This window comes from Carassius carassius, chromosome 46, assembly GCF_963082965.1.
Source record: "Carassius carassius chromosome 46, fCarCar2.1, whole genome shotgun sequence".
In the NCBI taxonomy this organism is placed as follows: Eukaryota; Metazoa; Chordata; class Actinopteri; order Cypriniformes; family Cyprinidae; genus Carassius; species Carassius carassius.
The window spans coordinates 13,452,494-13,465,740 of record NC_081800.1 but is presented as its reverse complement, the minus strand read 5'-3'; the positions used below and the strand labels follow the sequence as shown (position 1 = coordinate 13,465,740).

Sequence of the window (13,247 nt, the reverse complement as noted above, 5' to 3'; positions counted from 1 at the left end):
AATGATTAGATCGAGGAATACTAAGAACGTTGATGTCAAGCTTTAAAAATGAAGGAGGGAGAGGGTAGAGAATGATGTCCCGCGTCGCTAAAGTCCCGAGGTATGCATTTAAGGGTTAAGATGCTGTAGTGTGTCACCAAATGGCATGTCATTGTGATTCTTAAGTATAACTGCTTCTTTTGTCATGTTCAAAACTTAAACAGGGTTTCCTGGCCATTGAAACACTTAAGAGGAAGCTCAGATTGCAGGACATTGACAATTCAGACAATAGACAGTGCAAACAAAACGCAGCCATAGGGAAGCCTTGTCGCCGTGATTTTGCCAAGTGAGACATGTTCCTGGATCAACATCTTCTGATGATCATGGATCAACATTATTGTCCGAAAATATAGATTTAACCCAGTCCCAATCCCTACCCCTAAACCAAACGCTACCCATAATTTATTCCTAAAATTAGTTGGAAATGATAGCTGATTAACAAGGGTGCAGAAGCACCTAACCCTGATTTTAAGCCTAAAACAGATATTTTGAATGGAAAAATTATATCTCAGTTTTGATTGCTTGATTGGAATGTTGTTCCAGGATCAACAAGGATGTACTTGGTGAAATCACGCTCGCCATTGAAGCCTATCTAAACACTAAGTTAAATGATATAATAATTGGGAAATCTGTTAAACAATTATTTAAGGAATGGGATAGGAGCACTAAGGGTTTCCTTAAGTAAAATGTATTAAAAAGTAGTTAAATGCATCGGTTGCAGACATTAATAATGCATCAGAGAGGCATGATGAATGTTGTGTTCACTTGAAGAAAAGATGAGCAGCAGCTCAGTATAGTTACATATCTGTAATTGATAGGAAAATGACAAAGTGCTAAGAAGAGAGTGAACTAGTAGTCTGATTGAAAAGAAAAAAAAATGTGAAAAGTGAAAACATAACACTTCTAATTTGTTATATGTCTATATATCCATGCTGAACTGGAAACATCCGTAACCTAAGATAGCAAACTTGATAGATGGCAAGTGTCTGTGTTAGCCTTTTCACAATGTATTTTAAGCAACTTTGGCATACTTGATGCAAGGTCATTCTGAGTTGTAATATTTACTATAAGGTTAGTTATGTAACAAATGTCATTTTGAGACTGTCCTCTTCTTAAAGACGACCACATAGGTCGTTTGTGCAAGCAGCGTATTACGACCTATTATTACGTTTTAAAATCAAGCGCCCTCTAGCGGCCGTGTTACGACAGTCTCGTTTGTCGGGTGTTTCGTCATCAAATGACCGTTGACTGTCGTTACCATCGTTACCAGCCACAAAAAGGAGGCGTGACCCAACATCTTACCAAGCGTTGTTGTCCAGGTGTGTAAACAATTTTATTTTATGGTTTATTTTTTAAGGTACTGTTCTGATTGTCTGCAATTAATGTCAAAGTAAGTGCAGTTTGACGTTTTCTTTACAAATATGTTGTGAATGCCAGTGAACGAATGTGTGGCTATCGCAACGAATGTTAAATGACCAGTGACCACAACACTTACCATATTTTTTTTACCATGATAACTGTTTTACTGTGGTATTTGTAGTTAAAACACATTAACCACAATGCCATGCCTTTAATACCTTTTTGTAATGTAATTGTTAATAATTTTTTCTTTTCAGTTTTGCAGTTTCTTCATATCACATACATCTCCAGCTCCTACAACAACATTCAGTGTCCAGCAGCTCTTTGTGAATCTCTCTCTCTCTCTCTCTCTCTCTCTCTCTCTCTCTCTCTCTCTCTCTCTCTCTCTCTCTCTCTCTCTCTCGCTGTCTCTCTCTCTCTCTGCTTTGCAAATTTATATTTAATTGTGCTGTTGTCTTGCCTCGTTTTCTGTGCTATTTATTATTGTATGTTTGTGTTTTAAATTACTTTTTATTCTATGTAAGGTTTAGTTAAACCTTGAATATTTTGTAATAACGGGGGGGTTAAAAGTCAAATCTCTCTCTCTCTCTGTCTCTCTCTCTCTCTCTCTCTCTCTCTCTCTCTCTCTCTCTCTCTCGTGTAAATTAAGCATTTTGAAAGTGTTTTCCTTATTTTTTTCCTCCTCTTTGGTCTTAATAATAATTGTTTTAAGATTATTGAGTATTTAAAGCCGCTCGCAGCTTTTGTTGCGTGTCGGTATGGCCTCTGAAGTCAGATAGGGAGTCTCACACCTATCGTTGCGTAATGGATGCAGGTGTGTACCTGAACTTGCCGTGAGCGTGGAGGATGTTCTCGTGGTGGTGGGAGAAATTATAGGCTTCGACAATATTCTCTCAGCATTGCGAATGAACAAAGCAGTCATCGTGTTTTTAAAAACAGAGCAGTTAGTTAACCAGGTGACTGAGAATGGATTATGGATTAAGGAAATGTTTGTGCCCGTTACTCCTTTAACGGCTCCGGCAACTAAAGTCACTATTTCCAATGTACCGCCTTTTGTCTCGAATGAGACGATTGACAAAGAATTAACCCGATACGGTAAAATCGCAAGTCCTGTCAGAAACATACCATTGGGATGTAAAAACACTGATCTCAAACACGTTTTGTCGTTTAGGAGACAAGTGTTAATGTTTCTGACTTCATCTGAGCGCACATTAGAGATCTCGTTCCGTGTAAGTCATGGAGATGGATCATATATGCTGTATGCAAGTATTGCCAATCTAAAGTGCTTTGATTGTGGAAATATAGGCCACAAACACTTCTCCTGTCCTAATAAAAAAGCGGATGTTGAGCAGCAGCTGCCTGTTAATGCTACTGAAAATGGATCAGCTCAACACAATGATACCAGTGATACCGAGGATAATACGGCAGCAGCACAGGATAAACAAGTACCTAAGAAACCAAACAAAAGGCCGTTAGGGGAGGTCTACGGGCACATTGAGGTGAGTGAAAGCGATGCTGGTGTGGATGTGGAGAGTAGTGAGCAGACTGGATGCAGTTCTTGCGCATGTTATAAATGAAAATGATGATGGTGAGGAAGCAAAAGAAAATGAGTTTGTATCTCAGACTGGTTTACAAATAGCTGAGCAATGCTCGGTGGATGATATGGATGGGTTATCTCAGTACACAGATGATAGTATGAAAGATGATGGGCTTTGGTCTGAAGGATCAGAAATGTCAAAAGTACAGTACAATATTTAAGTTCAACATTTTTGCATATACTGTATAAAAAAATAATTTATAGTGTATTAAATGTATACATTTAATCACTTGTGTGTTTATTGGAGATGTATTTACAATCTTGCCATTTTTAGCTCTACCAGTTGAACTACCGGAAAAAAAGGAAAATAATAATAAAAAATAAATATAAATACAATTTAAAAAACACAGGCATAAAAATTTGTAGTAATTTCCATATCAGTGTATTTTGATATGTCAAACTTTTCAGACAAACATAATGCCAATAACACCATTCTTTCTCTCTAGTTTGTCACTATGAAGAAATAAAAACAAAAAAGCAGTTATTATAAAAAATAATATATTATTGTGAAATATAAAAACTTTTAATAATTACTGATTGATAAAGTAACTAATAGGTACAGACAGAATTATGTAATAGAAAACCCCTTTAAAACTAAATTGGCTAATATAAAAAAAATATATAAAATAAAAGAAATGAATAAATAAATAAAATTGTCAATTTGTTTGCAGAGAATGTTATAAGATGCCAAATAATATTTTTACAAACCAGGAGTTGCAAGGCACCAGCTGAAATCATATTCTTTTCTTCCATTTAAAAGTGATTAAATAATTAGAAAAATATTGTTAAGACTAATATTTCACATGATTACCTCTTAATCTCCTGTAATCACTGATCGCTTCTGTTGTGAATAAATGCAAGACAAACTAAAACGGTTAATAACAATTATATTTTATAAATCATTTTCAGCTGGAAAATGCATTTCTATCATTAAATGACCTTAAAGGTCACACACACACACACACACACACACACACACACACACACACACACACACACACACACACACACACACACACACACACATATATGGCATATATAATACAGTAGGTGGGATGGTGATAGTGACAGGAGTGTTCACAGTAGAGATGGGAGTGTTGACTAGAGGAGAAATAATACAAGTAGACATGCTAACGACTGAGAGCAGATGTGCCACACAAGAGAGATTGATGTGGATGCTTTTGGAAGGGCTGCTATTGTGGAGAGCTGATGGAGAAGGACTCAGTAATCTGTGAGAATTCCTGCAAGACAGGAAAAAATGTATTATTCATCATGTGATAAATTCAAAACATTGACAACAAATGAAAGGGACGTGACATACAGCCAAGTATCCAAAGTGCACACACACAGCAGTGAACACACACACACACACGGAGCAGTGGGCATCATTTATGTTGCAGTGCCCAGGGAGCAGTTGGGGGCAGCCCTGGAAGCCTTGCTTCTGGGGCAAATAAGTCTTGGTATTGCCTGCCCGAGACTCAAACCCACAACCTTATGGTTAAGAGTCAAACTTTCTAACCACTAGGCCACGACTTCCCCCTAGCAGCGGGCTAGTGGTTAGAGACAACATAACTGCAGCGTGTATAATAATAAACAGAACTTTATCATTTGTTGGTAGCGATGCTAAAATAGTCATTATAGTTATTGTTCTTGTTGTAAACACCTTTAATTGATCTAATTTGGTCAAATTAATTAAAGACCTGGGGCCGGTTGCATAAACTGCTTAGACTAATCTTAAAAAAAGTTAGCCATCTAATTTGATTTCTTCTAGACTTGTCATAACTGTTTAAAGTCAGTTACAAAAACATAGATTGGTCCAATTTTACTAAGAAATATGAGACTGATTATCTCTTGGTTAACTGCTAGTTGGTCACAGTCTTAACATAATAGCTATGTTTACACAACCGACCCCTGATGTGTCACATGACAAGTTAAACACCATTTCCAGACTTGCTTTTAGACAGATGTGTTCAATTAAAATCAACATGGAAATAAAGACAGACTGTGAGGTGTGGACAGATATCATGTACTGTTAGAACGGGTTAAGACGGTGCTAATAAAGAATACAGTGGACTCAATATAAACTTTAGGATATAACGCTCTGACTACTTACAATGGGCACAGTCTGCATGAGAGCTGAGGCGATGGTCAATGACAGCAGGAGGAAAAGCTGGAGAGTACGCTTGTACAATATCATATGAATTTGCTGAAATTGTTTGAATTATTAGTACTTTGACGTAGCACAGGGCTTGTACTGATGGGGTCGTGAGGTGTGTAAAAAAGTAAAAAAACAAACAAACATAAAATTCGGTGCAAAATGTACTGTACATTAATTGATATTAGGGTAAAGAATGTGTACAATGGGAAATATTAGGCCCTTGTTTGAAAATAAATAACTGTAATCAACAAATCTATTGCTGAATTAGGTTCACCCCACAATGCAAATTCGTCATTTTAGTTTTATATTTAGTGGGTGACAATAAATTCACCACAAGAACCCGGAGAGTGCCCATTTGGAAAGAGCTCAATTTATTTCATAAGATCAAGAGCAATAATACAGTGCTAATAGTAAACAAAGACAACAAATACATATTCTGACACTTCATCACACAAGGCCAATGTGTCATTCAGTAAGACAATGTGTGACAGTGTGCAGTTTATGGTTCCATACAATTCATGCAATTTAAAGAATCATAATATAAAAGACCTAATTCATAAATCTCTGTAAAGAATGTCTCATCTTTGTCCTGCTCAGGTGCTAGACATCAGTAATGTGCATGATCATCTTCATTATAATACAGAACAGGATTCATGTTGATCTTTCCTTGATTCATCTCCTTCAGTTGTGCATGAAGTCCATGCAGTCTCTTCTAATGCAGCTTTCTGCCAATCTTCATCTAACTGAATTTCATTAATATGACAAAATGTTCATGTCTTAATCAAAACAACCATGGTGATTATATGTGTTGTTTACAAAATTAAATGGTGTATCTACCAAAAACCATCTCTAGTACAGAATATTCACCATACTTTATTATCCAACACCATATGCAATATTTTACTAGGATGCAGCATAAATACAGATAAAGTAGCATATTAAGACAAATGATATTCAAGTGAAATAAAAATGGGTTACATTAAAACCATATTATTTTAATCAGATGAAGAAACCCAGATGAAGGCATGGTGAAATGTCTTGAGCACCAAAGAATCACATCCAGTTTCCTCCTCATCATCAGAGCTCTCCTGGTTTTCTTCAAATCCATGTCTCTATCATAATCTTCTTCAATGTCATAAACAATGTGCAACTGTTATCCAGCACAACAGTACAACTGATGAACAAGTCATGTGACCAATTCAAGTCAAATCACTTTATTATCACAATACCAATGAATGCAAGTATACAGGTGGTGAAATGCTTTTGTGCAAACTGCAGCATGACAAGTACTGAATATATTTGCAACACATATACAGTATTAAACATATAAACCGTATACATAAGAGCTCAATACAGGTAGAAAATATAGTGCAATACTATACTATACAGAGAGAACAAAATGAAAACAAACAACAATCACTGTATACTGTAGATATACTTCTGCAGTGCAGTACAGTATGAATTAGTGCAAACAGAATGTCAGGCTGCAGAATGAGGCTGCTGGTGTGTGTGGTGTTACTGTACGAGTTCAGTTTAGTCTGATTGCCTGCGGAAGGAACTTGTCTTGCAGTCTGCTGGTGCTGGTTCTGTGATAACGTCTGTCTGATGGTAACGGTGAGAGCAATCCATGGCTCGTGTGGCTGGAGTCTCTTGACGGTCCTCAACAAAAGAAAAACCTTGCGTAGATGTCCTGGAGAGACAAAATCATTGTGTCAATTATATATTATTATTATTTAGAATTGTTGTAATGGACATACCATTGATTCCTGTTGAAGGTTGTTGGAGGTATGGGCTCCAAGTTGTGAAGTTTCCTTTATGGCCGTAACATCTGTGCTGTCACAGAGCTGTTTGGGAATCCAGTCTTCACAGTTTCAGGCTGCAGCGCTGCATTTGGTGACCATTGACTCCTCCATCTCTGGCCTCAGACCAGCTTCTCTTTAGTCTGGACCATGTGAGTGAAGACAAATGTTTTCAGTACCAGCTTTCCTTCTACTGCAGTCTTCCTGTACAAGTAGAACATAATACAAGCAGTCATAAATCAGTAATGTATTGTAAACTCATAGTCAGAGGTGGAAAGTAACGAATTACATTTACTCGCGTTACTGTAATTGAGTAGCTTTTTTGTGTACTTCTACTTTTTTAAGTATTTTTTTTAATCTGTAATTTTACTTTTATTTAAGTATATTTAGTTTGAAGTATTGTACTTCGCTACATTTTAAAACACATTAATTACTGAGTAAAAAAAAAATCGCTCCCTGGAAGCTATATCAGTAAATAATGGGCAGGAGGGCAAACTGGCGCTAAAATCACAAGAAAGATGCAGACGGACAAAACAGGCGTTAGTGGTGCAGACACCGCTGAAAACGAAACCCCGTCATATTCTGAAGTTGAACTTGAAGGAAATGAAGTGAACCCCTGCCCATATTTGTACTCTATTATGCTGTGTATGCTGTGCTTGCCTAGGGAGACCAAACTAGCAGTTTATAAAATCTCGACAAGACATCAACCCCACGTAATGTAAAAAAAAAAAAAAAAAACAACGGTCAAATATGTACTATTGTGTATTATGTATTGTGTTAATCAGCTACATGTCGGCTGACTCGATTTTCTTCTCATACATTCCCGTAGCGTCACAGTGCATTTCCCTGAAGAAGCCGAGCGACTTCAATGGGGCTGCTTTGAACAGTTTTTTTCAGTGCTCCGAAGCTAGACGGTCATTGGATAAATGCTGCGATTATGTCCCGCCCACGGACGCTCAGCGTCTCTGGAGGTGAATGAAGACTGGGCTTCCGCGTGATGATTGGAGGATCTGTCGATCTCCTTTTGACTGACAGCGGTCTGCACCATAAGAAGTCGGTGAAGCTGTTTCACGCTCAGTCCCATGATCGCGGATTTCTCAAGTGTATTCGAAAGACAAACTGCGGCAATATTTCTTGATATTTGTAAAATGCAGAACCACCACAAAATTGAATTGGTAACTAAGACAGATTGAAAATGTGCGCACGCACACACACACACACACACACACACACACACACACACACTATAGCCATCTAGTGGTTAAAGTGATTTATTACAATTTTTAAACTGAATTTCCCCAAAAATGGGCAAAAATCTTACATTAAACCTTATAAAATTATCCATGGTATCCCCATGTATGAAAGTTAGAAATCTGGGTCTTTTATGAAGTGAATTTTACCTGAAATGCTTTTTTCTTTTTTTGTAAAAAAAAAAAAGCCTATTTAAATAAATATTTATTTATTTATAGAAATGTAAAAGATTTAAATCCTCCAAAAACTGTACAAAGTTTAGTAAAAACATAAATGAACAGAGTAAAATTATATTTGTAAAAAATTTACATATTTTACTATTACAAAATGAAATGTTATTGTCTGGGGTCAAAAAGACCCCGAGTGTCACTACAAATGAAGACCATCAGAGGGTTATAATGTAGGCCGAAAATGAGCTTCCCCTCTTTGAAAGACCAGCAGCCACTGATATATATATATATATATATATATATTTATATATTTATATTTATATGTATTAAATATATATTTATATATATATATATATATATATATATATATATATATATATATATATATATATATATATATATATATATATATATATATATATATATATATATATTTTTTTTTTTTTTTTTTTTTTTTTTTTTTTTTTTACAACAGGACAGTAAACTAAGAGACTTGCGTTTTAGACACCATATTGCCGGTTTTTGCTCTATTTCTACAACAAAAATTTATTCCAAACACAGCCACCAAAGCAAAATTTTGCATCTCTGAGCAACATGACAGTGTTTCGTTTCTGAATGAATCAACCGTTTAAATGATTTGGTTCAATCGCAATGACTCACTTATTAACAGTGACTTGCTGACACATACTGGCCATTTTAATTTCACATTTAAAGTATCTTTTGATTTGATTATTTGATTATTTTGATTGTTTATAATTAAGTTTTTATAATTTCAAATGAGCATTCAACATTTTATGTCTGGCATATCAAAACATTATTCATGCATTTGTAACTGCAGGTTAAATGCATTCTTGTCCTGCACTAAACAGTGTGTAAATACATCTAAATGCCACGTCCGATGAAGCTTTTGCATTTCCTCTGTATTGAAAAGATGAGTTTGTTGATACTGATTTGCCTGGTAACAGCCCAAATGTTTTATTATTCTAAATAACTGATTCCTTTAATTAAAAACAACTAGTTTGAGATTAATAGACCTATCCCAGTGGTGTCAAACTCAGTTCCTGGAGGGTCGTAGCCCTGCAGAGTTTAGTTCTAACCCTGCTCCAGCACACATATCATGTAGTTTTCAAATAAACCTAAATGATTAGATTAGCTGGATCAGGTGTGTTTAATTAGGGTTATATCTAAACTGTGCAGGACTGTGGCCCTCCAGGAATCTCCAGGAGTTTGACACCCTTGGCCTGTCCCATTTTTGACTCCCTCCCACTGTTAAAATGTAACTAAGTAATTTTTACTCTGAGTAAATATTAAATGAGCTACTTTTTACTTTTACTTGAGTTGATTTTTTAGACTGGTACTTTTACTTGTACTTAAGTAAAATTTCATTAATGTAATGGTACTTTTACTTGAGTAGAATATTTTTGTACTCTTTCCACCTCTGCTCATAGTACATATGAAGACTTCAGATGCAAAGGTCTCTAAGTTCCACCTGAAATTTTCTTCTAAAATTCTTCTTAGAAGAACATTTCATACAGAACTTAAAGGCTTTTGCATCTGAAGTCTTCATATACAACACATCTTGTTCTTCATTTCTCCATCAACTGACTTCATCCTCCTTCAAAAAAAAAAAAAAAAATCAAAAACTATAAGTCCATAAGAAAAATAGTTTTGGGGAATACAGGTGCAGGTGTCAGTACTCACCATATTCAGTAATTTTCTGCCCAAATTCTAGAAATGATGCCCTGATAAATTGTTCATTCTAGGACTTATAAAAAGATGTATATGTGAAAAATGATAATTGCTGACTTGAATAGAGATCAACATCAAATGCTGTACTAATGCATTACTTGAATACTGACACATCAATGGGGATCACCTTTTCACTCTTTTCTGTTTGGGCACAATAGAGCCATGTTCATTCCTCATCCCCAACAGGACTGATGTTCTTTGTGTTTTTGCTCTTCAGCTGTAAAACAAAAATATGTCTATTAACCCCATGTTTAATTACTATTGCTGGTTAAACATATGAATTAAGACAGATATAATTAAGTTAATTCACAAAAAAATTCAGGTTAGAGGATTAAATGAATATTGATTACAATTTTCTACAAACCTTTCTTGGAGTGGGCTGATCATGACAAGAACTTGCTGAGCCTCACTAGTAGACGTTCAGTTGACAAAACTGAAAGAGGCCATCATGCAACCATCTGCTCTGTTTGTACCTTACAACAGAGCAAGAGAGAATGTGTGAGTGAGTGGAGAGAGTAAAGGACTAAAATGAAGAGAAACAAGCAGAGAAAGGCAGAACCTTGCGTTTGAGTTTAACAAAATGACAGGGAAGAAAGCTGTATCTTCAAGCTATATTATTCTCAATTATTTTCTACACGATAACATGCAGCAGGATTGTTGTAAGCAGTTTAAAGACCTCTTCATACCAAGGATGAGTCCATACTGCAACTATTTAACATTTAATGACACAGAGGAACAACATCAGAGGAATATATTTTCCAGCTGATGAACATTAAACAGCCAATCAAAATGCACATTTAAAAAGCTTGATCATTTAAAGTGGCAGACAACAACATCGCTGCAGCGTGTATAATAATAAAAATAACTTTATCATTGGTTGAGGTTGGTGTGGATGCTAAAATAGTTATTGTAGTTACTATTCTTGGTGTGAACAGCCTTAAATGATCTAATTTGGCCAAATTAACTGAAGATCTGATGTGTCACATGACAAGTTAAACAGCATTTCCTGACTTGTTTTTAGACAGATGTGTTCAATTAAAATCAACATGGAAATAAAGGCAGACTGTGAGGTGTGGGCAGATATCATGTACTGTTAGAACGGGTTAAGACGGTGCAAATAAAGAATACAGTGGACTCAATATAAACTTTAGGATATAACGCTCTGACTACTTACAATGGGCACAGTCTGCATGAGAGCTGAGGCGATGGTCAATGACAGCAGGAGGAAAAGCTGGACAGTACGCTTGTACAATATCATATGAATTTGCTGAAATTGTTTGAATTATTAATACTTTGAAAAAAATAAAAAAATAAATTCGGTGCAAAATGTAACTGCAGTAAAGTTCTGTCGAGGTGCTCAGATCAACACAGACATACCTCTGGAAATATTTGCCTTAGTAGCTTTTGGTCTTCTCCTTAAACACACAAGATGGTCAAATTCATCCCTCTCCACAAACAAGACGGGTTTGACAAGAGTTTGACAGGCCCATGGTCTTCCTTTTCAGCTGAAATAAAGAAAAAGTAAAAAGTTGTTGTTGTTTTAATACATACATGTTGAGACAGTGTGTTAGAAATGATCTGTGAACAAAATATTTGAAAGGAAGGACAATAAGGAAGGTTATTAAAATAAAGTAAGGATAAATTAATTAAAGTAAATCAGTCTACAGCTAAATATCTTCAACATTACCTGTGATGTGTCGAACCTTTGAAGGACTTCAGCTTTACTGGAAACTTCTTCAAGTTCAGCATTGAGCTTCGAGTTCAAGTTCCCTGTTAATACAAGAACTGATCCAAATCTGATTCTGAGCTGTGAAAATATGCCATGATGAACAAGAGAAAGAAAGAAAGAAAAATATGTGTGACTTAATTATGAACTACAGTTCAGAAAAATAGGAAAGGAAAATGAGAGAGAGAGAGAGGCAGAGAGAAAGAGAGAGACAGAGAGAGAGAGAGAGAGAGACAGAGATTCATAAAGAGCTGCTGGACACTGAATGTTGTTGTAGGAGCTGGAGATGTATGTGATATGAAGAAACTGCAAAAATGAAAAGGAAAAAAAAACACTGAATTACAATTACATTACAACAAGGTATTAAAGGCATGGCAAATTATGTGTTTACAGTGTTACTTAAAGGAGCATTGCGTTCTGAAATTTCTAACCGTTACTGACACCAGTGGCCGTTAGAGGAACTGCAGCCAGTCTCATGCTCGTTCTCAGTGCGCACGCTCTTTTTTTTTTTTTTTTTACTTACGAGGAGTGTCCGTGGGTGTCTGAATTGGAAGGCTGGTCGCTTCTTTCCATCCGCAGAGTCCATTTGAAAACACTATCGCCGCTGCTTACTATAATGGCTGGCCGTACGGTTGTAAGCCCAAAGTAGACGAGAACGCGCATGACGTCACATTTTGTGAATTTTCGCGCCAATTCGGGCCCGACTCCTCCACACACAATTGAGCCTACAGGCTGATAGAGGCAACCGTGGTGGACAGTCAAGGTGTCATTCTTTTTTTTACATCATGGTTGGCTCATACATGTACAAATGAAAACTCTATCTTAAAGATTTTTTTTAAGTAAAAACCTCCACATAGCTCCTTTAACTAAAGAGTACACAATAAGCACAGTTACCGTGGTAAAAAGCATGGTAACGTGTTTATACTACAAATACCAAAGTAAAACTACAGTTATGACAGGAGATACATGATGTTGTGGGTAGTGAGGTTTTATCAGGTGGGAAGGAAGTCGACCGGAAGTTGAAGTCGGCCGCGTGCCGCCATCTTGTAGCAGAACTTCACTTGCATTAGCATCCCATTGACTCCCATTCATTTTGGCGTCACTTTGACAGCGAATAACTTTACATCCGAGGTGTATAAAGACTCCATTTGTCCATTATTTATTTCTAAAGATACACGACAATGTATAAAGGACTCCATTACCTTCTATGTTACATTATGGCCCCGTAGAAACTGTTTTTGTAAAAATAGGCTAACGATTGCGTCATAACCACTTGACTCTCTGTCGCACAGTAGAGCAATTACCGTACAGACAGGAGGAGAAGCTCGCAGGCAATCGGGGAGATGTCAAGAGAGAAGCCCATAGATACAAGCCCTGGCATTACATTTTAAAATACTAT

General features: G+C 36.3%; 1 long non-coding RNA gene across 4 annotated transcripts; it reads right to left on the bottom strand.

Moving 5' to 3' along the window:
* Positions 1-5,503: 5,503 nt before the first annotated feature.
* Positions 5,504-12,152, bottom strand: LOC132129229 (uncharacterized). 4 transcript variants are annotated; one of them, XR_009428460.1, is made up of 7 exons: positions 11,810-12,152; positions 11,500-11,627; positions 10,487-10,595; positions 10,250-10,339; positions 10,075-10,138; positions 6,911-7,095; positions 5,504-6,843 (listed from the first exon to the last, which is right to left on the bottom strand). It is a non-coding gene; the product is annotated as an uncharacterized LOC132129229 (long non-coding RNA). The 4 variants fall into 4 exon arrangements; XR_009428457.1 differs by having other exon boundaries at positions 6,911-7,156; positions 11,810-12,151; XR_009428459.1 differs by lacking the exon at positions 10,075-10,138 and having other exon boundaries at positions 6,911-7,156; positions 11,810-12,150.
* Between the last annotated feature and the right edge of the window lie 1,095 nt (positions 12,153-13,247).